A 24061-nucleotide genomic window follows, 5' to 3' on the forward strand; every position below is an offset into this window, starting at 1 on the left:
AGGGCATGGAACATTGTGATGAAAAAGGCATGGAGCTTATTCATGACAGGTTTCAAGGAGCATTCTGACGACAAGTGTCAGGGAGCATTGTGATGACAAGTGTATTGACATTGTGATGACAAAAGTCATGAAGCATTGTGATGACAATGCCATGGAGCATTGTGATGCAAAGTGTTATGGAGTATTGTGATCACAAGAGTTTGTAGCATTGTGATGACAGAGGACATGGAGCACTGTGATTTCAAGGAGCATGGAGCATTGTGATGACAATTGTATGGGGCAATGTGATCCCAAGTTTTATGGAGGATTGTGATGACAAGCGCATGGAGCATTGTGATGACATGTTCATATAGGATTTTGCTGACAAAGTTATGGAGCATGGTGATTACAGTGGTCATTGAGCTTTGGGATGACAAGGGTATGGAGCATTGGGCTTAAAATATTCATGGAGTATTGTGATGACAGGTTTCATGGAGCATTGTGATGAAAAGGGAAAGGAGCATTGTGATGACAAGATCCTGGAGCATTGTGATGAGTAGACCATGGAGCCTTGTGATGACAAATCTCATGGAGCATTCTGATGAAAATGGGCATGGAGCATTGTGATTACAGGTGTCCTGGAGCATTGGGAAGACAGGGGCATGGATCATTGTGATTCCAAGGGCCATTGAGAATTTTGATGACAAGATCATGAAGCAATGTGATGACATATGTCAGGGTCCATTGTGATGACAATGGCATGGAGCATTGCGATGACAAGTGCATTGAGAATTGTGATGACAGGAGCATGTAACTTCATGAAGAGAAATGTCATGGACCATTGTGATGACAAGGAGGTGGAGAATTGTGATGACAATGGACATGGAACATTGGGATGACCAGGGCATGGAGCTTTGTGATGGCAAGACCGTGGAGCATTGTGATTGGAAGACCATGGATAATTGTGATGACGAGTGTCTTGGAGCACTGTAATGACAAGGGGCATGGAGCATTGTGAGGAGACCTGTTCTGGATCATTGTCATGACAGGGGTCATGGAACATTGTGATGACAAGTGTCATGGAGCATTCTGATGATCATCATGTGGAGTATTTTGATGACAATGGCATGGAGCATTGTGATGAATTGGGCATTGAGCATTTTGATGAAAAAGGCATGCAGCCTTTTCATGACAGGTTTCAAGGAGCATTCTGACGACATGTGTCAGGGAGCACTGTGATGACATGTGTATTGAGCATTGTGATGACAAGGTTCAGGAAGCATTGTGATGACAATGGCATGGAGCATTGTGATGCCAAGTGTTATGGAGCATTGTGATCACAAGTGTTTGTAGCATTGTTATGACAGAGGTCATGGAGCACTGTGATTTCAAGGAGCATGGAGCATTGTGATGACAACTGTATCGGGCAATGTGATCCCAAGTTTCATGGAGGATTGTGATGACAAGCGCATGGAGCATTGTGATGGCACGGTCTTGTAGGATTATGCTGACAAAGGCATGGAGCTTGGTGATTACAGTGGTCATTGAGCATTGGGATGACAAGGGTATGGAGCATAGGGCTTAAAATGTTCATGGAGTATTGTGATGACAGGTTTCATGGAGCATTGTGATGAAAAGGGAAAGGAGCCTTGGGATGAAAAGATACTGGAGCATTGTGATGAGTAGACCATGGAGCCTTGTGATGAGAAGTCTCATGGAGCATTCTGATGAAACGGGGCATGGAGCATTGTGATGGCAAGATCATGTAGCGTTTTGCTGACAAAGGCATGGAACATTGTGTGGAAAATATTCATGGAGTAATGTGATTACAGGTGTAATGGAGCATTGTGATGGTATGGGGATGGAGCACTGTGATGACTAGGTTCTGGAGCATTATTATGAGAAGACCATGGAGCCTTTTGATGACAAATCTCATGGAGCATTCTGATTATAATGGACGTGGAACACTGTGATTACAAGGGTCTTGGAGTATTGTGATGACCAGGGCATGAAACATTGTGATCAGAAGGCCATGGAGCTTTCTGATGACATGCATCATGGACTTTGTGATGACAAGGGCATGGATCATTGTGAGTGCAGTGTTCTTGGAACCTTGTGATGAAAAGGGCATGGAGCCTTGTCATGACAGGCTTCAAGGAGCATACTGATGTCAAGTGTCAGGGAGCATTGTGATGACAAGTGTATTGAGCATTGTGATGACAAAGGTCATGGAGAATTTTGATGAGAAGACCATGGATAATTGTGATGACGAGCGTCATTGCACGTTGTGATGACAAGTGTTATGGAACATTGCGATCCAAAGTGTTTGGAGCATTCTGCTGAGGGAGGTCATGGAGAATTTAGATTTCATTGTGATGACAATAGCATGAAGCATTATGATGATGGTCATTGTGCATTGTGATGAAAGTGTCCATGGAGTATTGAGATGAAAAAGGGCAAGGAGCATTGTGATTACAGGGGTCTTGGAACATGGTGATGACTTGGTCATGGCGCATTGTGATGAGAAGGCCATGGCGGATTCTGATGACATGCGTCATAGAGCGTTTTGATGAAAAGGGCATGGAGCATTGTGATGAGAAGTTTATGGATAATGGTGAAGACGAGCGTCATGGGTCGTTGTGATGACAAGTGTTATGGAATATTGTGAGCACAAGGATTTGGAGCATTGTGATGACAGAGGTCATGGAGCCTTTTGATTTCATTGTGAGGACAATAGCATGAAGCTGGATGATGATGGTCTTGGTGCATTTTGAAGACAGTGTTTATGAAGCATTTAGATGAAAAGGGGCATGGAGCCTTGTGCTTTCAGGGGTATTGGAGCATTGTGATGACAAGGGCATTGATCTTTATGATGAAAAAATCAAGGAATATTGTGAAGGCAGGTTTCAGGGAGCATTGTGATGACATATGTCAGGGTCCATTGTGATGACAATGGCATGGAGCATTGTTATGAGAGGGCCAAGGAGCATTCTGATGACATGCATCACGGAGCTTTGTGATGACAAGTGCTTGGAGCATTGTAATTGCAGGGGTCTTGGAGGATTGAGATGACAATTGTCATGGAGCCTTTTGATGACAAGGCCGTGGATCATTGTGATGGCCGAGGTCATGGAGAATTGTTATGACAGGAGTAATGGAGCATTGTGATAACAAGGGCATAGAGCATTGGTTTGAGAAGTTTCATGGATTATTGTGATGAGAGTGTGCATGGAGCATTGTGATGACAAGGGCTTGGAACATTTTGATACATAAGTCATGGAGGAATGTAATGACAAGTGCATGGAGCATTGTGATGAGAAGGGCATGGAACATTGTGATGACAAGCGTCATGGAGCTTTGTGATGACAAGGGCATTGGAAAATGTGATGAGAGGGTTCATGGAGCATTGTGATGACAGTTTCATGGAGCACTGTGGTGCCAAGGGTCATGGAGCTTTGTGATGACAAAGGTCATGAAGCATATTGAGGTCAAGGGCGTGGTACATTGTGATGAGAAGGGCAGGGAGCATTGTGATGACAAGATCATGTAGCATTTTGATGACAAAGGCATGGAGCATCGTGATGACAAGTGTCATGGAGCACTGTGATGAGAGGCGTCACGGTTCATTGTGATTACAGGTTTCATGGAGCATTGGGATGACAATGGTCATGGAGAATTTTGATGACAAGGGTCCCGGATCATTGTTTTGTCAGGGGTCATGGAGCATTGTGATGACAGTGGTCATGCAGCATTGTGAGGACAGGGGTCATGGAACATTGTGATGAAAAAGTGCATGGAGCAATGTGATTACATGGGTCTTGGAGCATTGTTATGCGAAAACCTTGGATAATTGTGATGATGATTGTCTTGGAGCACTGTAATGAAAAGGGGCATGGAGCTTTTTGAGGACAGGTGTCATGGAGCATTTTGAGGACAGGGGTCATGGAGCATTGTGATGACAAGTGTCATGGAGGATTCTGATGACCATGTTGTGGAGTATTTTGATGACAATGGCATGGTGCATTGTGATGAAAAAGGCATGGAGAATTGTGATGAGAAGTCCACAGATAATGGTGAAGCGGAGCGTCATGGGGCGTTGTGATGACAAGTGTCATGGAACATTGTGATCACAAGGGGTTGGAGCATTGTGATGCCAGAGGTCATTGAGAATTTTGATTTCATTGTGATGACAATAGCATGAAGCATTATGATGATGGGGATGATGCACTGTGATGTCAGGGGGCATGGCAGATTGTGATTACAGGGGTCTAGGAGCATCGAGATGACAATTGCTTGGAGCATTGAGAGGAGAGGGCCAAGGAGCATTCAGATGACATGCGTCATGGGGCTTTGTGATGGCAAGGGCATGGAACATTGTAATTGCAGGTGTCTTGGAGCATTGAGATGACAAGTGACATGGAGCATTGTGATGACAAGGCCATGGAACATTGTGATGGCCGAGGTCATGGAGCTTTGCTATGACATGTTTAATGGTGCATTGTGATAACAAGGGCAAAGAGCATTGGTTTGAGAAATTTCATGGATTATTGTGATGATAGTGTGCATGCAGCATTGTGATGACAAGGGCATGGAACATTGTGATACATGGGTCATGGAGGAATGTAATGACAAGGGCATGGAACATTGTGATGAGAAAGGCATGAAACATAGTGATGACAAGCGTCATCGAGCTTTGTGATGACAAGGGCATGGAGCAATATGGTGAGAGGGTTCATGGAGCATTGTGATGACAGTGGCATGGAGCACTATGATGCCAAGGGTCATGGAGCTATGTGATGACAAAGTCATGAAGCATATTGATGTCAAGGGTGTAGTACATTGTGATGAGTAGGGCAGGGAGCATTGTGATGACAAGGTCATGTAACATTTAGATGAAAAAGGCACGGAGCATCGTGATGACAAGTGTCATGGAGCACTCTGATGACAGGCGTCACGGTTCATTGTGATTACAGGTTTCATGGAGCATTGGGATGACATTGGTCATGAAGATTTTGATGACAAGCGTCACGCATCATTGTTTAGTCAGGGGTCATGGAGTGTTTTGATGTCAGTGGTCATGCAGTATTGTGAGGACAGGCGTCATGGAACATTGTGATGAAAAGGTGCATGGAGCATTGTGATTACATTGGTCTTGGAGCATTGTGAAGACAAGGGCATGGATCATAGTGATGAAAAGGTCATGGAGTATTGTGAAGTCCGGTGTCAAGGAGCATTGTGATGACATATGTCAGGGTCCATTGTGATGACAATGGCATGGATCATTGTGATGACAAGAGTATCGAGCATTGTGCTCCCAAGGATCATTGAGAATTTTGATGACAAGGTCGTGAAGCACTGTGATGACAAGCGCATGGAGCTTGCTATGAAAATGGTCATTGAGCATTGCGATGACAAGTGCATGGAGAATTGTGATTACAAGATCATGTAACATTATGATGAGAAGTGTCATGGACCACAGTGATGGCAAGGACGTGGAGAATTGTGATGACAATGCACATGGAGCATTGTGATGGCAAGACCGTGGATCATTGCGATGAGAAGACCATGGATAATTGTGATGACGAGTGTCTTGGATCACTGTAATGACAAGGGGCATGTAGCATTGTGATGACAAGTGTAATGGAGCATTCTGATGACCATCTTGTGGAGTATTGTGATGACAATGGCATGGACCATTGTAATGAAAAAAGCATGGAGCCTTTTCATGACAGGCTTCAAGGAGCATTCTGACGACAAGTGTCAGGGAGCAATTTGATGACAAGTGTATTGAGCATTGTGAGGACAAAGGACATAGAGCATTGTGATGAGAAGACCATGGATAATTGTGATGACGACAGCCATTGGGCTTTGTGATGACAAGTGTTATGGAACATTGTGATCACAAGGGTTTGGAGCATTGTGATGACAGAGGTCATGGAGCCTTTTGATTTCAAGAAGCGTGGAGCATTTTGATGAGAAGGACATGGAGCTTTCTGATGACATGCATCATGGCCTTTGTGATGACAAGGCCATGGAGCATTGTGAGTGCAGTGTTCTAGGAGACTTGTGATGAAAAGGGCATGTATCATTGTGATGAAAAAGGCATGGATCCTTGTCATGACAGGCTTCAAGGAGCATACTGATGACAAGTGTCAGGGGACATTTTGATGACAAGTGTATTGAGCATTATGATGACAAACGTCATAGAGCATTGTGATGAGAAGACCATGGATAATTGTGATGACGAGCGTCATTGGGCTTTGTGATGACAAGTGTTATGGAATTTTGTGATCACAAGCGTTTGGAGCATTCTGATGAGAGAGGTCATGGAGCATTTTGATTTCATTGTGATGACAATAGCATGAAGTATTATGATGATGGTCATGGTGCATTGTGATGAAAGGGTCCATGGATTATTGAGATGACAAGGGGCTTGGAGCATTGTGATTACAGGGGTCTTGGAGCATGGTGATGACATGGGCATGGAGCATTGTGATGAGAAGGCCATGGAGGATTCTGATGACGTGCATCATGCAGCTTTGTGATGACAAGGGCATGGAGCAATGTGTTGACAAGTGCCATTGAGAATTTTCATGACAAGGTCGTGAAGCACTGTGATGACAAGTGCATGGAGCTTGCTATGACAAGGGTCATGGAGCATTGCGATGACAAGTGCATGGCGAATTGTGCTGACAAGAGCATGTAACATTATAATGAGAAGTGTCATGGACCATTGTGATGACAAGGACGTTGAGAATTGTGATAACAATGGACATGGAGCATTGGGATGACCAGGGCATGGAGCTTTGTGATCGCAAGACCGTCGAACATTGTGATGCGAAGACCTTGGATAATTGTGATTACGAGTGTCTTGGAGTACTGTAATGACTAGGGGCATGGAGGATTGTGAGGATAGGGGTCATGGAGCATTGTGATGACAAGTGTCATTTAGCATTCTGATGACCATCATGTGGAGTATTGTGATGACAATGGCATGGAACATTGTGATTACAAGGGCATGGAGCATTGTGATGAGAAGTCCACAGATAATGGTGAAGACGAGCCTCATGGGGCGTTGTGATTACAAGTGTGATGGAACATTGTGATCACAAGGGTTTGGAGCACTGTGATGCCAGAGGTCATGGAGCGTATTGACTTCATTGTGATGACAATAGCATGAAGCATTTTGATGATGAGGATGGTGCACTGTGATGCCAGGGGGTATGGCTAATTGTGATTACAGTGGTCTAGGAGCATCGTGCTGACAAGAGCATGGAGCATTGTGATGAGAGGTCCAACGACCATTCTGATGACATGCATCATGGGTTTCGTGATGACAAAGGCATGGAGCACTGTAATTGCAGGGGTCTTGGAGCATTGAGATGACAAGTGTCATGGAGCCTTGTGATGACAAGGCCGTGGAACATTGTGATGACCGAGATCATGGAGTATTGTTATGACAGGGGTAATGGAGCATTGTGATAACAAGGGCATAGTGCATTGGTCTGAGAAGTTTCATGGATTATTGTTATGAGAGTGTGCATGCAGCATTGTGATGGCAAGGTCATGGAACATTGTGATACATGGGTAATGGAGGAATGTAATGACAAGGACATGGAGCATTGTGATGAGAAGGGCATGGAACATTGTGATGACAAGCGTCATGGAGCTTTGTGATGACAGGGGCATGGAGCAATGTGATGAGACGGTTCATGGAGCAGTGTGATGACAGTGGCATGGAGCACTGTGGTGCCAAGGGTCATGGAGATTTGTGATGACAAAGGTCATGAAGCATATTGAGGTCAAGGGCATGGTACATTGTGATGATAAGGGCAGGGAGCATTATGATGACAAGGTCATGTAGCATTTTGATGACAAAGGCATGGAGCATCGTGATGACAAGTGTCATGGAGCACTGTGATGACAGGCGTCACGGTTCATTATGATTAGAGGTTTCATGGAACATTGGGATGACAATGGTCATGGAGAATTTTGATGAGAAGCGTCCAGGATCATTGTTTCGTCAGGGATCATGGAGCGTTGAGATGACAGTACTCATGCAGCATTGTGAGGACAGGGGTCATGGAGCATTGTGATGATAAGGGGCATGGAGCTTTGTGATTACAGGTGAATTGGAGCATTGTGAAGACAAGGGCGTGGATCTTTGTGATGACAATGTCATGGAATATTGTGAACGCAGGTGTCAAGGAGCATTGTGATGACGTATGTCAGGGTCCATTGTGATGACAATGGCATGGAGCATTGTGATGACAGGGACATGGAGCATGGTGATGCCAAGGGCCATTGAGAATTTTGAAGACAATGTCGTGAAGCACTGTGATGACAAGCACATGGAGCTTGCTATGAAAAGGGTCATTGAGCATTGCGATGACAAGTGCATGGAGAATTGTGATGACACGATCATGTAACATTATGATGAGAAGTGTCATGGAACATAGTGATGGCAGGGACGTGGAGAATTGTGATGACAATGCACATGGAACATTGGTATGACCATGGCATGGAGCATTGTGATGGCAAGACCGTGGAGCATTGTGATGAGAAGACCATGGATAATTGTGATGACGAGTGTCTTGGAGCACTGTAATGACAAGGGGCATGTAGCATTGTGATGACAAGTGTAATGGAGCATTCTGATCACCATCTTGTGGAGTATTGTGATGACAATGGCATGGAGCATTGTGATGAAAAGGGCATGGAGCATTGTGATGAAAGCGGCATGGAGCCTTTTCATGAGAGGTTTCAACGAGCATTCTGACTACAAGTGTCAGCTAGCATTGTGATGACAAGTGTATTGAGCATTGTGATGACAAAGGTCATGGAGCATTGTGATGAGAAGACCATGTTTAATTGTGATGACGAGCGTCATTGGGCATTGTGATGACAAGTGTTATGGAAAATTGTGATCACAAGCGTTTGGAGCATTCTGATGAGAGAGGTAATGGAGCATTTTGATTTCATTGTGATGACAATAGCATGAAGTATTATGATGATGGTCATGGTGCATTGTGATGAATGGGTCCATGGAGTATTGAGATGAAAAGTGGCATGTAGCATAGTGATTACATTGGTCTAGGAGCATGGTTATGACATGGGCATGGAGCATTGTGATGAGAAGGCCATGGAGGATTCTGATGACATGCGTCATGGAGCTTTGTGATGACAAGGGCATGGAGCATTGTGATGACAAGGGAATGGGTCATTGTGATGACGAGGGCCATTGAGAATTTTGATGACATGGTCGTGTAGCACTGTGATGACAAGTGCATGGAACTTGCTATGACAAGTGTCATGGAGCATTGCGATGACAAGTGAATGGAGAATTGTGCTGACATGTGCATGTAACATTATGATGTGAAGTGTCATGGACCATTGTGATGACAAGGACGTTGAGAATTGTTATGACAATGGACATGGAGCATTGGGATGATCAGGGCATGGAGCTTTGTGATGGCAAGACCGTGGATCATTGTGATGCGAAGACCTTGGATAATTGTGATGACAAGTGTCTTGGAGTACTGTAATGACAAGGGGCATGCAGCATTGTGAGGACAGGAGTCATTTAGCATTGTGATGACAAGTGTCATGGAGCATTCTGTTGACCATCTTGTGGGGTATTGTGATGACAATGGCATGGAGCATTGTGATGGAAAGGGCATGGAGCATAGTGAAGAGAAGTCCACAGATAATGGTGAAGAGGAGCGTCATGGGGCGTTGTGATGACAAGTGTCATGGAACATTGTGATCACAAGGGTTTGAAGCATTGTGATGCCAGAGGTCATGGTGCATTTTGATTTCATTGTGATGACAATAGCATGAAGCATTATGATGATGGGGATGGTGCACTGTGATGCCAGGGGTCATGGAGGATTGTGATGACAGGGGTCTAGGAGCATCGTGATTACAAGAGCATGGAGCATTGTGCTGAGACGGCCAAGGAGCATTCTGACGACATGTGTCATGGAGCTTTGTGATGACAAGGGCATGGGGCATTGTAATTGCAGGCGTCTTCGAGCATTGAGATGACAAGTGTCACGGAGCCTTGTGATGACAAGGCCGTGGAACATTGTGATGACCGAGGTCATGGAGCACTGTTATGACAGGGGTAATGGGGCATTGTGATACAAGGGCATAGAGCATTGGTCTGAGAAGTTTCATGGATTATTGTGATGAGAGTGTGCATGCAGCATTGTGATGACAAGGGCATGGAACATTGTGATACATGGGTCATGGAGGAATGTAATGACAAGGTCATGGAGCATTGTGATGACAAGCGTCATGGAGCTTTGTGATGACAGGGGCATGGAGCAATGTGATGAGAGGGTTCATGGAGCAGTGTGATGACAGTGGCATGGAGCACTGTGGTGCCAAGTGTCATGGATATTTGTGATGACAATGGTCATGAAGCATATTGAGGTCAAGGGCATGGTACATTGTGATGAGAAGGGCAGGGAGCATTATGATGAAAAAGTCATGTAGCATTATGATGAAAAAGGCATGGAGCATCGTGATGACAAGTGTCATGGAGCACTGTGATGACAGGCGTCACGGTTCATTGTGATTACAGGTTTCATGGAGCATTGGGATGACAATGGTCATGGAGAATTTTGATGAGAAGCGTCCCGGATCATTGTTTTGTCAGGGGTCATGGAGGGTTGAGATGACAGTACTCATGCAGCATTGTGAGGACAGGGGTCATGGAGCATTGTGAAGATAAGGGGCATGGAGCTTTGTGATTACAGGGGTCTTGGAGCATTTTGAAGACAAGGGCATGGATCATTGTGATGACAATGTCATGGAGTATTGTGAAAGCAGGTGTCAAGGAGCATTGTGATGACGTATGTCAGGGTCCATTGTGATGACAATGGCATGGAACATTGTGATGACAAGGACATGGAGCATTGTGATGCCAAGGGCCATTGAGAATTTTGAAGACAATGTCGTGAAGCACTGTGATGACAAGCGCATGGAGCTTGCTATGAAAAGGGTCATTGAGCATTGTGATGACAAGTGCATGGAGCATTGTGATGACACGATCATGTAACATTATGATGAGAAGTGTCATGGAACATAGTGAAGACAGGGACGAGGAGAATTGTGATGACAATGCACATGGAGCATTGGGAGACCAGGGCATGGAGCATTGTGATGGCAAGACCGTGGAACATTGCGATGAGAAGACCATGGATAATTGTGATGAGGAGTGTCTTGGAGCACTGTAATGACAAGGGGCATGTAGCATTGTGATGACAAGTGTAATGGAGCATTCTGATCACCATCTTGTGGAGTATTGTGATAACAATGGCATGGAGCATTGTGATGAAAAGGGCATGGAGCAATGTGATGACAATGGTATGGAGCATTGTGATGCAAAGTGCTATGCAGCATTGTGATCACAAGTGTTGGTAGCATTGTGATGACTGAGGTCATGGAGCACAGTGATTTCAAGGCCCATGGAGCATTGTGATGACAAGTGTATGGGGCAATGTGATCCCAAGTTTCATGGAGGATTGTGATGACAAGCGCATGGAGCATTGTGATGGCAAGTTCATGTAGGATTTTCCTGACAAAGGCATGGAGCATGGTGATTACAGTTGTCATTGAGCATTGGGATAACAAGGGTATGGAGCATTGGGCTTAAAATATTCATGGAGTATTATGAGGACAGGTTTCATGGAGCATATTGATGAAAAGGGAAAGGAGCATTGTGATGACAAGATCCTGGAGCATTATGATGAGTAGACCAGGAGCCTGGTGATGACAAGTCTCATGGAGCATTCTGATGAAAAGGGGCATGGAGCATTGTGATTACAGGGCTCTTGGAGCATTGTGATGACAAAGGCATGGAGCATTGTGATGAGAAGTCCATGGAGCATTCTGATGACATGTGTCATGGAGTTTTGTGATGACAGGGGCATGGAGCATTGTGATTACAGGGTTCTTGGAGCCTTGTGATGAAAAGGGCATGGATCATTGTGATGAAAAAGGCATGGAGCCATGTCATGACTGGGTTCAAGGAGCATAGTGATGACAAGGGTTCAGGAGCGTTGTGATGACAACTGTATTGAGCATTGGATGACAAAGGTCAGGAGCATTGTGATGATAAAACCATGGATAATTGTGATGACGAGCGTCATAGGGCATTGTGATGACAAGTGTTATGGAACACTGTGATCACAAGGGTTTGGAGCATTGTGATGACAGAGGTAATGGAGCCTTTTGATTTCAAGAAGCGTGGAGCATTGTGATGACAAGGGCATGAAGCAATGGGATCCCAAGGTTTATGGAGGATTGGGATGACAATGGTAAGGGAAGATTGTGAAGACAAGCGCATGGAGCATTGTGATGACAAAGTCATGTAGCATTTTGCTGACAAAGGCATGGAGCATTGTGGGGAAAATATTCATGGAGTAATGTGATGACAGGTGTCATGGGGCATTGTGGTGATAAGGGAATGGAGCACTGTGATGACAAGGTTCTGGAGCATTGTTATGAGAAGACCATTGAGCCTTGTGATGACAAATCTCATGGAGCATTCTGATGATAATGGACATGGAACACTGTGATTACAAGGTTCTTGGAGTATTGTGATGACAAGGGCATGGAGCATTGTGATGAGAAGGCCATGGAGCTTTCTGATGACATGCATCATGGACTTTGTGATGACAAGGGCATGGAGCATTGTGATGAAAAAGACATGGAGCCTTGTCATGACAGGCTTCAAGGAGCATACTGATGTCAAGTGTCAGGGAGCATTGTGATGACAAGTGTATTGAGCATTGTGATGACAAAGATCATGGAGCATTGTGATGAGAAGACCATGGATAATTGTGATGATGAGCGTCATTGGGCGTTGTGATGACAAGTGTTATGGAACATTGTGATCACAAGCGTTTGGAGCATTCTGATGAGAGAGGTCATGGAGCATTTTGATTTCATTGTGATGACAATAGCAAGAAGCATTATGATGATGTTCATGGTGCATTGTGATGAAAGGGTCCATGGAGTATTGAGATGAAAAGGGGCATGGAGCATTGTGATGACAGGGGTCTTGGAGCATGGTGATGACATGGGCATGGAGCATTGTGATGAGAAGGCCATGGAGGATTCTGATGACATGCGTCATGGAGCTTTGTGATGACAAGGGCATGGAGAATTGTGATGACATGGGAATGGGGCATTTTGATAACAAGGGCCATAGAGAATTTTGATGACAAGGTCGTGAAGCACTGTGATGACAAGCGCATAGAGCTTGCTATGACAAGGGTCAGGGAGCATTGCGATGACAAGTGCATGGAGGATTGTGATGACAAGAACATGTAACATTATGATGAGAAGTGTCATGGACCATAGTGATGACAAGAAGGTGGAGAATTGTGATGACAATGGACATGGAGCATTGGGATGACCAGGGCATGGAGCATTGTGACGGCAAGACCGTGGAGCATTGTGATGAGAAGTCCATGGATAATTGTGATGACGAGTGTCTTGGAGCATTGTAATGACAAGGGGCATGGAACATTGTGAGGACAGCTGTTATGGAGCATTGTGATGATAGGGGTCATGGAGCATTGTGATGACAAGTGTCATGGAGCATTCTGATGACCATCTTGTGCAGTATTGTGATGACAATGGCATGGAGCATTGTGATGAAAAGGGCATGTAGCATTGTGATGAAAAAGGCATGGAGCCTTTTCATGACAGGTTTCAAGGAGCATTCTGACGACACGTATCAGTGAGCATTGTGATGACAAGTGTATTGAGCATTGTGATAACAATGGTCATGAAGCATTGTGATGGCAATGGCATGGAGCATTGTGATGCCTAGTGTTATGGAGCATTGTGATCACAAGTGTTTGTAGCATTGTGATGACAGGGGTCATGGAGCACTGTGATTTCAAGGAGCATGCAGCATTGTGATGACAAGTGTATGTGGCAATGTGATCCCAAGGTTCATGGAGGAATGTGTTGACAAGTGCATGGAGCATTGTGATGGCAAGTTCATGTAGGATTTTGCTACAAAGGTATGGAGCATGGTGATTACAGTGGTCATTGAGCATTGGGATGACAAGGGTATGGAGCATTGGGCTTAAAATGTTCATGGAGTATTGTGATGACAGGTTTCATGGAGCATTGTGATGAAAAGGGAAAGGAGCATTGTGATGACAAGATCCTGGAGCATTGTGATGAGTAGACCATGGAGCCTTGTGATGACAAGTCTCATGGAGCATTCTGATGAAACGGGGCATGGAGCATTGTGATGACAAGGTCATGTAGCATTTTGCTGACAAAGGCATGGAGCATTGTGGGGAAAATATTCATGGAGTAATGTGATGACAGGTGTCATGGAGCATTTTGATGATAAGGGAATGGAGCACTGTGAAGACAAGGTTCTGGAGCATTGTTATGAGAAGACCATGGAGCCTTGTGATGACAAATCTCCTGGGGCATTCTGATGATAAGGGGCATGGAACACTGTGATTACAGGGGTCTTGGTGTATTGTGATGACAAGGGCATGGAGCATTGTGATGAGAAGGCCATGGAGCTTTCTGATGACATGCATCATGGCCTTTGTGATGACAAGGGCATGGAGCATTGTGAGTGCAGTGTTCTTGGAGCCTTGTGATTAAAAAGGCATGGATCATTGGGATGAAAAAGGCATGGAGCCTTGTCATGACAGGCTTCAAGGAGCATACTGACGACAAGTGTCAGGGAGCAATTTGATGACAAGTGTAATGAGCATTGTGATGACAATGGTCATGGTGCATTGTGATGAGAAGACCATGGATAATTGTGATGATGAGCGTCATTGAGCGTTGTGATGACAAGTGTTATGGAACATTGTGATCACAGGCATTTGGAGCATTCTGATGAGAGAGGTCATGGAGCATTTTGATTTCATTGTGATGACAATAGCATGAAGCATTATGATGATGGGGATGTTGCACTGTGATGCCAGGGGGCATGGAGGATTTTGATTACAGGGGTCTAGGATCATAGTGATGACAAAGGCATGGAGCATTGTGATGAGAGGGCCAAGGAGCATTCTGATGACATGCGTCGTGGAGCTTTGTGATGACAAGGGCATGGAGCATTGTGATGGCAAGACCGTGGAGCATTGTGATGCGAAGACCTTGGATAATTGTGATTATGAGTGTCATGGAGCACTGTAGTAAGAAGGGGCATGGAGCATTGTGAGGACAGGTGTCATGGAGTATTGTGATAGCAGTGGTCATGGAGCATTGTGATGACAAGTGTCATGGATCATTCTGATGACCATCTTGTTGAGTATTGTGATGACAATGGCATGGAGCATTGTGATGAAAAGGTCATGGAGCATTGTGATGAGAAGTCCATAGATAATGTTGAACACGAGTGTCATGGGGCGTTCTGATGACAAGCATGATGGAACATTGTGATCAAAAGGGTTTGGAACATTTTGATGCCAGAGGTCATGGAGCATTTTGATTTCATTGTGAGGACAATAGCATGAAGCATTATGATGATGAGGATGGTGAACTGTCATGCCAGGGAGCATGGAGGATTGTGATTACAGGGGTCTAGGAGCATCGTGATGAGAAGTGTATGGAGCATTGTGATGACAAAGCCGTGGAACATTGTGATGGCCGAAGTCATGGAGCATTGTTATGACATGCGTAATGGAGCATTGTGATGACAAGGGCATAGAGCATTGGTCTGAGAAGATTCATGGGTTATTGTGATGAGAGTGGGCATGGAGCATTGTGATGACAAGGGCAAGAACCATTGTTATACATGGGACATGGAGGAATGTAATGACTATGGCATGGAGCATTGTGATGAGAAGGGCATGGAACATTGTGATGACAAGCGTCATGGAGCTTTGTGATGACAAGGGTACGGAGCAATGCGATGAGAGTTTTCATGGAGCATTGTGATGAAAGTGGCATAGATCACTGTGATGCCAAAGGTCATGGAGCTTTGTGATGACAAAGGTCAGGAAGCATATTGATGTCAGGGCGTGGTACATTGTGATGAGAAAAGCAGGGAGCATTGTGATGACAAGGTCATGTAACATTTGGATGACAAAGGCATGGAGCATCGTGATGACAAGTGTCAAGGAGCACTGTGATGACAGGTGTAACGATTCACTGTGATTACAGGTTTCATGGAGCATTGGGATGACAATGGTCATGGAGAATTTTGCTGACAAGAGTCCCGGATCATTGTTTTGTCAGGGGTCATGGAGCGTTGTGATGACAGTGGTCATGCAGCATTGTGAGGACAGGGCTCATGGAGCATTGTGATGAAAAGAGGCATGGATCATTGTGATGACAAGGTCATGGAATATTGTATCGACAGGTGTCAGGGAGCATTGTGATGACATATGTCAGGGTCCATTGTGATGACAATGGCATGGAGCATTGTGATGACAAGGTTATGTAGCATTATGATGACAAAGGAATGGAGCACTGTGGGGAAAATATTCATGGAGTAATGTGATGACAGGTGCCATGGGGCATTGTGATGATAAGGGAATGGAGCCCTGTGATGACAAGGTTCTGGAGCATTGTTATGATAAGACCATGGAGCCTTGTGATGACAAATCTCCTGGGGCATTCTGATGATAAGGGACATGTAACACTGTGATTACAGGGGTCTTGGAGTATTGTGATGACAAGGGCATGGAGCATTGTGATGAGAAGGCCATGGAGCTTTCTGATGACATGCATCATGGCCTTTGTGATGACAAGGGCATGGAGCATTGTGAGTGCAGTGTTCTTGGAGCCTTGTGATGAAAAAGGCATGGATCATTGGGATGAAAATGGCATGGAACATTTTCATGCCAGGCTTCAAGGAGCATACTGATGACAAGTGTCAGGGAGCATTTTGATGACAAGTGTATTGAGCATTGTGATGACAAAGGTCATGGAGCATTGTGATGAGAAGACCATGGATAATTGTGATGATGAGCATCATTGCATTGTGATGACAAGTGTAATGGAACATTTTGATCACAAGCATTTGCAGCATTCTGATGAGAGAGGTCATGGAGCATTTTGATTTCATTGTGATGATAATAGCATGAAGCATTATGATGATGGGGATGTTGCACTGTAATGCCAGGGGGCATGGAAGATTTTGATTACAGGGGTCTAGGAGCATAGTGATGACAAGGGCATGGAGCATTGAGATGAGAGGGCCAAGGAGCATTCTGATGACATGCGTCATGGAGCTTTGTGATGACAAGGGAATGGAGCATTGTGATGGCAAGACCATGGAGCATTGTGATGCGAAGACCTTGGATAATTGTGATGATGAGTGTCATGGAGCACTGTAATGACAAGGGGCATGGAGCATTGTGAGGACAGGTGTCATGGAGCATTGTGATAACAGGGGTCATAGAGCATTGTGATGACAAGTGCCATGGGGCATTCTGATGACCATCATGCGGACTATTGTGATGACAATGGCATGGAGCACTGAGTTGAACAGGGCATGGAGCATTGTGATGAAAAGTCTACAGATAATGGTGAAGACGAGTGTCATGGGGCTTTGTGAAGACAAGTGGGATGGAACATTGTGATCACAAGGTTTTGGAGCATTGTGATGCCAGAGGTCATGGAGCATTTTGATTTCATTGTGATGACAATAGCATGAAGCATTATGATGATGGGGATGGTGCACTGTGATGCCAGGGGGCATGGAGGATTGTGATTACAGGGGTATAGGAGCATTGTGATAAAAGAGGTCATGGAGCATTTTGGTTTCCTTGTGATGATAATAACATGAAGCATTTTGATGATGGTCATGTTGCATTGTGATGAAAGGGTCCATGGAGCATTGAGATGAAAAGGGGCATGGAGCATTGTGATTACAGGGGTCTTGGAGCATTGTGCTGACATGGGCATGGAGCATTGTGATGAGAAGGCCATGGCGGATTCTGATGACATGCGTCATGGAGCTTTGTGATGACAAGGGCATGGAGCATTGTGATGAGAAGTCCACAGATAATGGTGAAGACGAGCGTCATGATGACAAGTGTTATGGAACATAGTGATCACAAGGGTTTGGGGCATTGTGATGACAGAGGTCATGGAACATTTTGATTTCATTGTGATGACAATAGCATGAAGCATTATGATGATGGACATGGTGCATTGTGATGACAGTTTTCATGGAGCACTGAGATGAAAAGGGGCATGGAGCATTGTGATTACAGGGGTATTGGAGCATTGCGATGACAAGGGCATGGATCATTATGATGACAAGATCAAGGAGTATTGTGAAGGCAGGTGTCAGAGGGCATTGTGATGACATATGTCAGGGTCAATAGTGATGACAATGGCATGGAGCATTGTGATGCCAAGGGCCATTGAGAATTTTGATGACAAACTCGTGAAGCACTGTGATGACAAGCGCATGGAGCTTGCCTATGACAAGGGTCATGGAGCATTGCGATGACAAGTGCATGGAGGACTGTGATGACAAGAGCATGTAACATTATGATGAGAAGTGTCATGGTCCTTTGTGATGACAAGGACTTTGAGAATTGTGATGACAATGGACATGGAGCATTGGGATGACCAGGGCATGGAGCTTTGTGATAGCAAGACCGTGGAGCATTGTGATGCGAAGACCTTGGATAATTGTGATGACGAGTGTCTTGGAGCACTGTAATGACAAGGGGCATGGAGCATTGTGAGGACAGGGTTCATGGAGCATTGTGATTACAAGTGTCATGGAGCATTCTGATGACCATCTTGTGGAGTATTGTGATGACAATGGCATGGAGCATTGTGATGAAAAGGGCAAGGAGCATTGTGATGAAAAGTCCACAGATAATGGTGAAGACGAGCATCATGGGGCGTTGTGATGACAAGAGTGATGGAACATTGTGATCACAAGGGTTTGGAGCATTGTGATGCCAGAGGTCATGGAGCATTTTGATTTCATTGTGATGACAATAGCATGAAGTATTATGATGATGGGGATGGTGTAGTGTGATGCCAGGGGGCATAGAGGATTGTTATTACCGGAGTCTAGGAGCATCGTGATGATGAGGGCATTGAACATTGTGATAAGAAGGCCAAGGAACATTCTGATGACATGTGTCATGGAGCTTTGTGATGACAAGGGCTTGGAGCATTGTAATTGCAGTGTTCTTGGAACACTGAGATGACAAGTGTCATGGAGCCTTGTGATGACAAGGCCGTGGAATATTGTGATGGCAGTGGTCATGGAGCATTGTTATGACAGGGGTAATTGATCATTGTGATAACAAGGGCATAGAGCATTGGTCTGAGAAATTTCATGGATTATTGTGATAAGAGTGGGCCTGGAGCATTGTGATGACAAAGGCAAGGAACATTGTGATGACAAGGACATGGAGCATTGTGATGCCAAGGGCCATGGAGAATTTTGATGACAAGTTCGTGAAGCACTGTGATGAAAAGCGCATGGAGCTTGCTATGACAAGGGTCATGGAGCATTGCGATGAAAAGTGCATGGAGGATTGTGATGACAAGAGCTTGTAACATTATGATGAGAAGTGTCATGGACCATTGTGATGACAAGGACGTGGAGAATTGTGATGACAATGGACATGGAGCTTTGGGATGACCAGGGCATGGAGCATTGTGATGGCAAGACCGTGGAGCATTGTGATGAGAAGACCATGGATAATTGTGATGACGAGTGTCTTGGAGCACTGTAATGACAAGGGGCATGGAGAATTGTGAGGACAGCTGTCATGGAGCATTGTGAGTACGGGGTCATGGAACATTGTGATGACAAGTGTCATGGAGCATTCTGATCACCATCTTGTGGAGTCTTGTGATGACAATGGCATGGAGCATTGTGATGAAAAGGGCATGAAACATTGGGATGAAAAAGGCATGGAGCCTTTTCATGACACGTTTCAAGGAGTATTCTGACAACAAGTGTCAGGGAGCATTGTGATGACAAGTGTATTGAGCATTGTGATAAGAAAGTTCATGAAGCATTGTGATGACAATGGCATGGAGTATTGTGATGCCAAGTGTTATGGAGCATTGTGATCAGAAGTGTTTGTAGCATTGTGATGACAGAGGTCATGGAGCTCTGTGATTTCAAAGAGCACTGAGCATTGTGATGACATGTGTATGGGGCAATGTGATCCCAAGATTCATGGAGGATTGTGATGACAAGCGCATGGAGAATTGTGATGGCAAGGTCATGTAGGAGTTTGCTGACAAAGGCATGGAGCATGGTGATTACAGTGGTCATTGAGCATTGGGATGACAAGGGTATGGAGCATAGGGCTTAAAATGTTCATGGAATATTGTGATGACAGGTTTCATGGAGCATTGTGAGGAAAAGGGAAAGGAACATTGTGATGACAAAATCCTGTAACATTGTGATGAGTAGACCATGGAGCCTTGAGATGACAAGTCTCATGGTGCATTCTTTTGAAAAGGGGCATGGAACATTGTGATGACAAGGTCATGTAGCATTTTGCTGACAAAGACATGAATCATTGTGGGGAAAATATTCATGGTGTAATGTGATGACAGGTGTCATGGAGCATTGTGATGATAAGGGAATGGAGCACTGTGATGACAAGGTTCTGGAGCATTGTTATGAGAAGACCATAGAGCCTTGTGATGACAAATCTCATGGAGCATTCTGATGATACGGGACATGGAGCACTGTGATTACAGGGGTCATGTGGTATTTTGATGACAAGGGCATGGAGCATTGTGATGAGAAGGCCACGGAACTTTCTGATGACATGCATCATGGTCTTTGTGATGACAAGGGCATGGAGCATTTTGAGTGCAGTGTTCATGCAGCTTTTTGATGAAAATGGCATGGATCATTGTGATGAAAAAGGCATGGAGCCTTGTCAAGACAATCTTCAAGGAGCATATTGACGACAAGTGTCAGGGAGCATTGTGATGACATGAGTATTGAACATTGTGATGGCAAAGTTTATGGAGCATTGTGATTCAAAGACCTTGGTAATTGTGATAATGAGCGTAATTGGGCATTGTGATGACAAGTGTTATGGAACATTGTGATCACAAGTGTTTGGACCATTCTGATGAGAGAAGTCTTGGTGCATGTTGCTTTCAATAACATGAAGCATTATGATGATGGTCATGGTATATTGTGATGAAAGGGTCCATGGAGTATTGAGATGAAAAGGGGCATGGAGCACTGTGATTACAGGGGTCTTGGAGCATGGTGATGACATGGGCATGGAGCATTGTGATGAGAAGGACATGGAGGATTCTGATGACATGCGTCATGGAGCTTTGTGATGACAAAGGCATAGAGCACTGTGATGAGAAGTCCACGGATAATGGTGAAGACGAGCGTCATGGGGCATTGTGATGACAAGTGTTACGAAACATTGTGATCACAAGGGTTTGGAGCATTGTGATGACAGCGGTCATGGAGCATTTTGATTTCATTGTGATGACAATGGCGTGAAACATTATGATGATGATCATGGTGCATTGTGATGACAGGGTTCATGGAGCATTGAGATGAAAAGGGAAATGGAGCACTGTGATTACAGGGGTCTTGGAGAACTGTGATGACAAGGGCATGGACCATTATGATGACAAGATGAAGGAGTATTGTGAAGGCAGGTGTCAGGGAGCATTGTGATGACATATGTCAGGGTCCATTGTGATGACAATGGCATGGAGCATTGTGATGCCAAGGGCAATTCAGAATTTTGATGACAAGGTGGTGAAGCATTGTGATGACAATTGCATGGAGCTTGCTATGACAAGTGTCATGGAGCATTGTGATGACAAGTGCATGGAGAATTGTTATGACAAGAGCATGTAACATTATGATGAGAAGTGTCATGGACCATTGTGATGACAAGGAAGTGGAGAATTGTGATGACAATGGACATGGAGCATTGTGATGACGAGGGTATGGAGCATTGTGATGGCAAGACCGTGCAGCATTGTGATGAGATGATCATGGATAATTGTGATGATGAGTGTCTTGGAGCACTGTAATGACAAGGTTCATGGAGCATTGTGAGGATAGGTTTCATGGAGCATTGTGATGACAGGTGTCATGGAGCATTGTGATGACAAATGTAATGGAGCATTCTGATGACCATCTTTTGGAGTATTGTGATGACAATGGCATGGAGCACTGTGATGAAAAGGGGATGGAACATTGTGATGAAAAAGGCATGGAGCTTATTCATGACAGGTTTCAAGGAGCATTCTGACGACAAATGTCAGGGAGAATTGTGATGACAGGTGTATTGAGCTTTGTGATGACAAAGGTCATGAAGCATTGTGATGACAATGCCATGGAGCATTGTGATGCCAAGTGTTATGGTGTATTGTGATCACAAGGGTTTGTAGCATTGTGATGACAGAGGTCATGGAGCAATGTGATTTCAAGGAGCATGGAGCATTGTGATGACAAGTGTATGGGGCAATGTGATCCCAAGTTTTATGGAAGATTGTGATGACAAGCGCATGGAGCATTGTGATGGCGTGTTCATGTAGGATTTTGCTGACAAAGGTATAGAGCATGGTGATTACAGTGGTCATTGAGCTTTGGGATGACAAGGGTATGGAGCATTGGGCTTAAAATATTCATGGAGTATTGTGATGACTGGTTTCATGGAGCATTGTGATGAAAAGGGAAAGGAGCATTGTGATGACAAGATCCTGGAGCATTGTGATGAGTAGACCATGGAGCCTTGTGATGACATGTCAGTCTCATGGAGCATTCTGTTGAAAAGGGGCATGGAGCATTGTGATGACAAGGTCATGTAACATTTTGCTGACAAAGGCATGGAGCATTATGTGGAAAATATTCATGGTGTAATGTGATGACAAGGGTCATGGAGCATTGTGATGATAAGGGAAAGGAACAATGTGATGACAAGTTTCTGGAGCATTGTTATGAGAAGACCATGGAGCCTTGTGATGACAAATCTCATGGAGCATTCTGATGATAAGGGACATGGAACACTGTGATTACAGGGGTCTTGGAGTATTTTGATGACAAGGGCATGGAGCATTGTGATGAGAAGGCCATGGAGCTTTCTGATGACATGCATCATGGCCTTTGTGATGACAAGGGAATGGAGCATTGTGAGTGCAGTGTTCTTGGAGCCTTGTGATGAAAAAGGCATGGATCATTGTGATGAAAAAGGCATGGAGCCTTGTCATGACAGGCTTCAAGGAGCTTACTGACGACAAGTGTCAAGGAGCATTTCGATGACAAGTGTATTGAGCATTGTGATGACAAGGACATGGAACATTGTGATGCCAAGGGCCATGGAGAATTTTGATGACAAGTTCGTGAAGCACTGTGATGAAAAGCGCATGGAGCTTGCTATGACAAAGGTCATGGAGCATTGTGATGACAAGTGCATGGAGGATTGTGATGACAAGAGCTTGTAACATTATGATGAGAAGTGTCATGGACCATTGTGATGACAAGGACATGGAGAATTGTGATGACAATAGACATGGAGCTTTGGGATGACCAGGGAATGGAGCATTGTGATGGCAAGACCGTGGAGCATTGTGATGAGAAGACCATGGATAATTGTGATGACGAGTGTCTTGGAGCACTGTAATGACAAGGGGCATGGAGCATTGTGAGGACAGCTGTCATGGAGCATTGTGAGGACGGGTTCATGGAACATTGTGATGACAAGTGTCATGGAGCATTCTGATCACCATCTTGTGGAGTATTGTGATGACAATGGCATGGAGCATTGTGATGAAAAGAGCATGGAACATTGTGATGAAAAAGTCATGGAGCCTTTTCATGACACGTTTCAAGGCGTATTCTGACCACAATTGTCAGGGAGCATTGTGATGACAAGTGTATTGAGCATTGTGATAACAAAGTTCATGAAGCATTGTGATGACAATTGCATGGAGCATTGTGATGCCAAGTGTTATGGAGCATTGTGATCACAAGTGTTTGTAGCATTGTGATGACAGAGGTCATGGAACACTGTGATTTCTAAGAGCATGGAGCATTGTGATGACAAGTGTATGGAGCAATGTGATCCCAAGTTTCATGGAGGATTGTGAT

This window comes from Mesoplodon densirostris (assembly GCF_025265405.1).
Source record: "Mesoplodon densirostris isolate mMesDen1 chromosome Y unlocalized genomic scaffold, mMesDen1 primary haplotype SUPER_Y_unloc_1, whole genome shotgun sequence".
Lineage (NCBI taxonomy): Eukaryota > Metazoa > Chordata > Mammalia > Artiodactyla > Ziphiidae > Mesoplodon > Mesoplodon densirostris.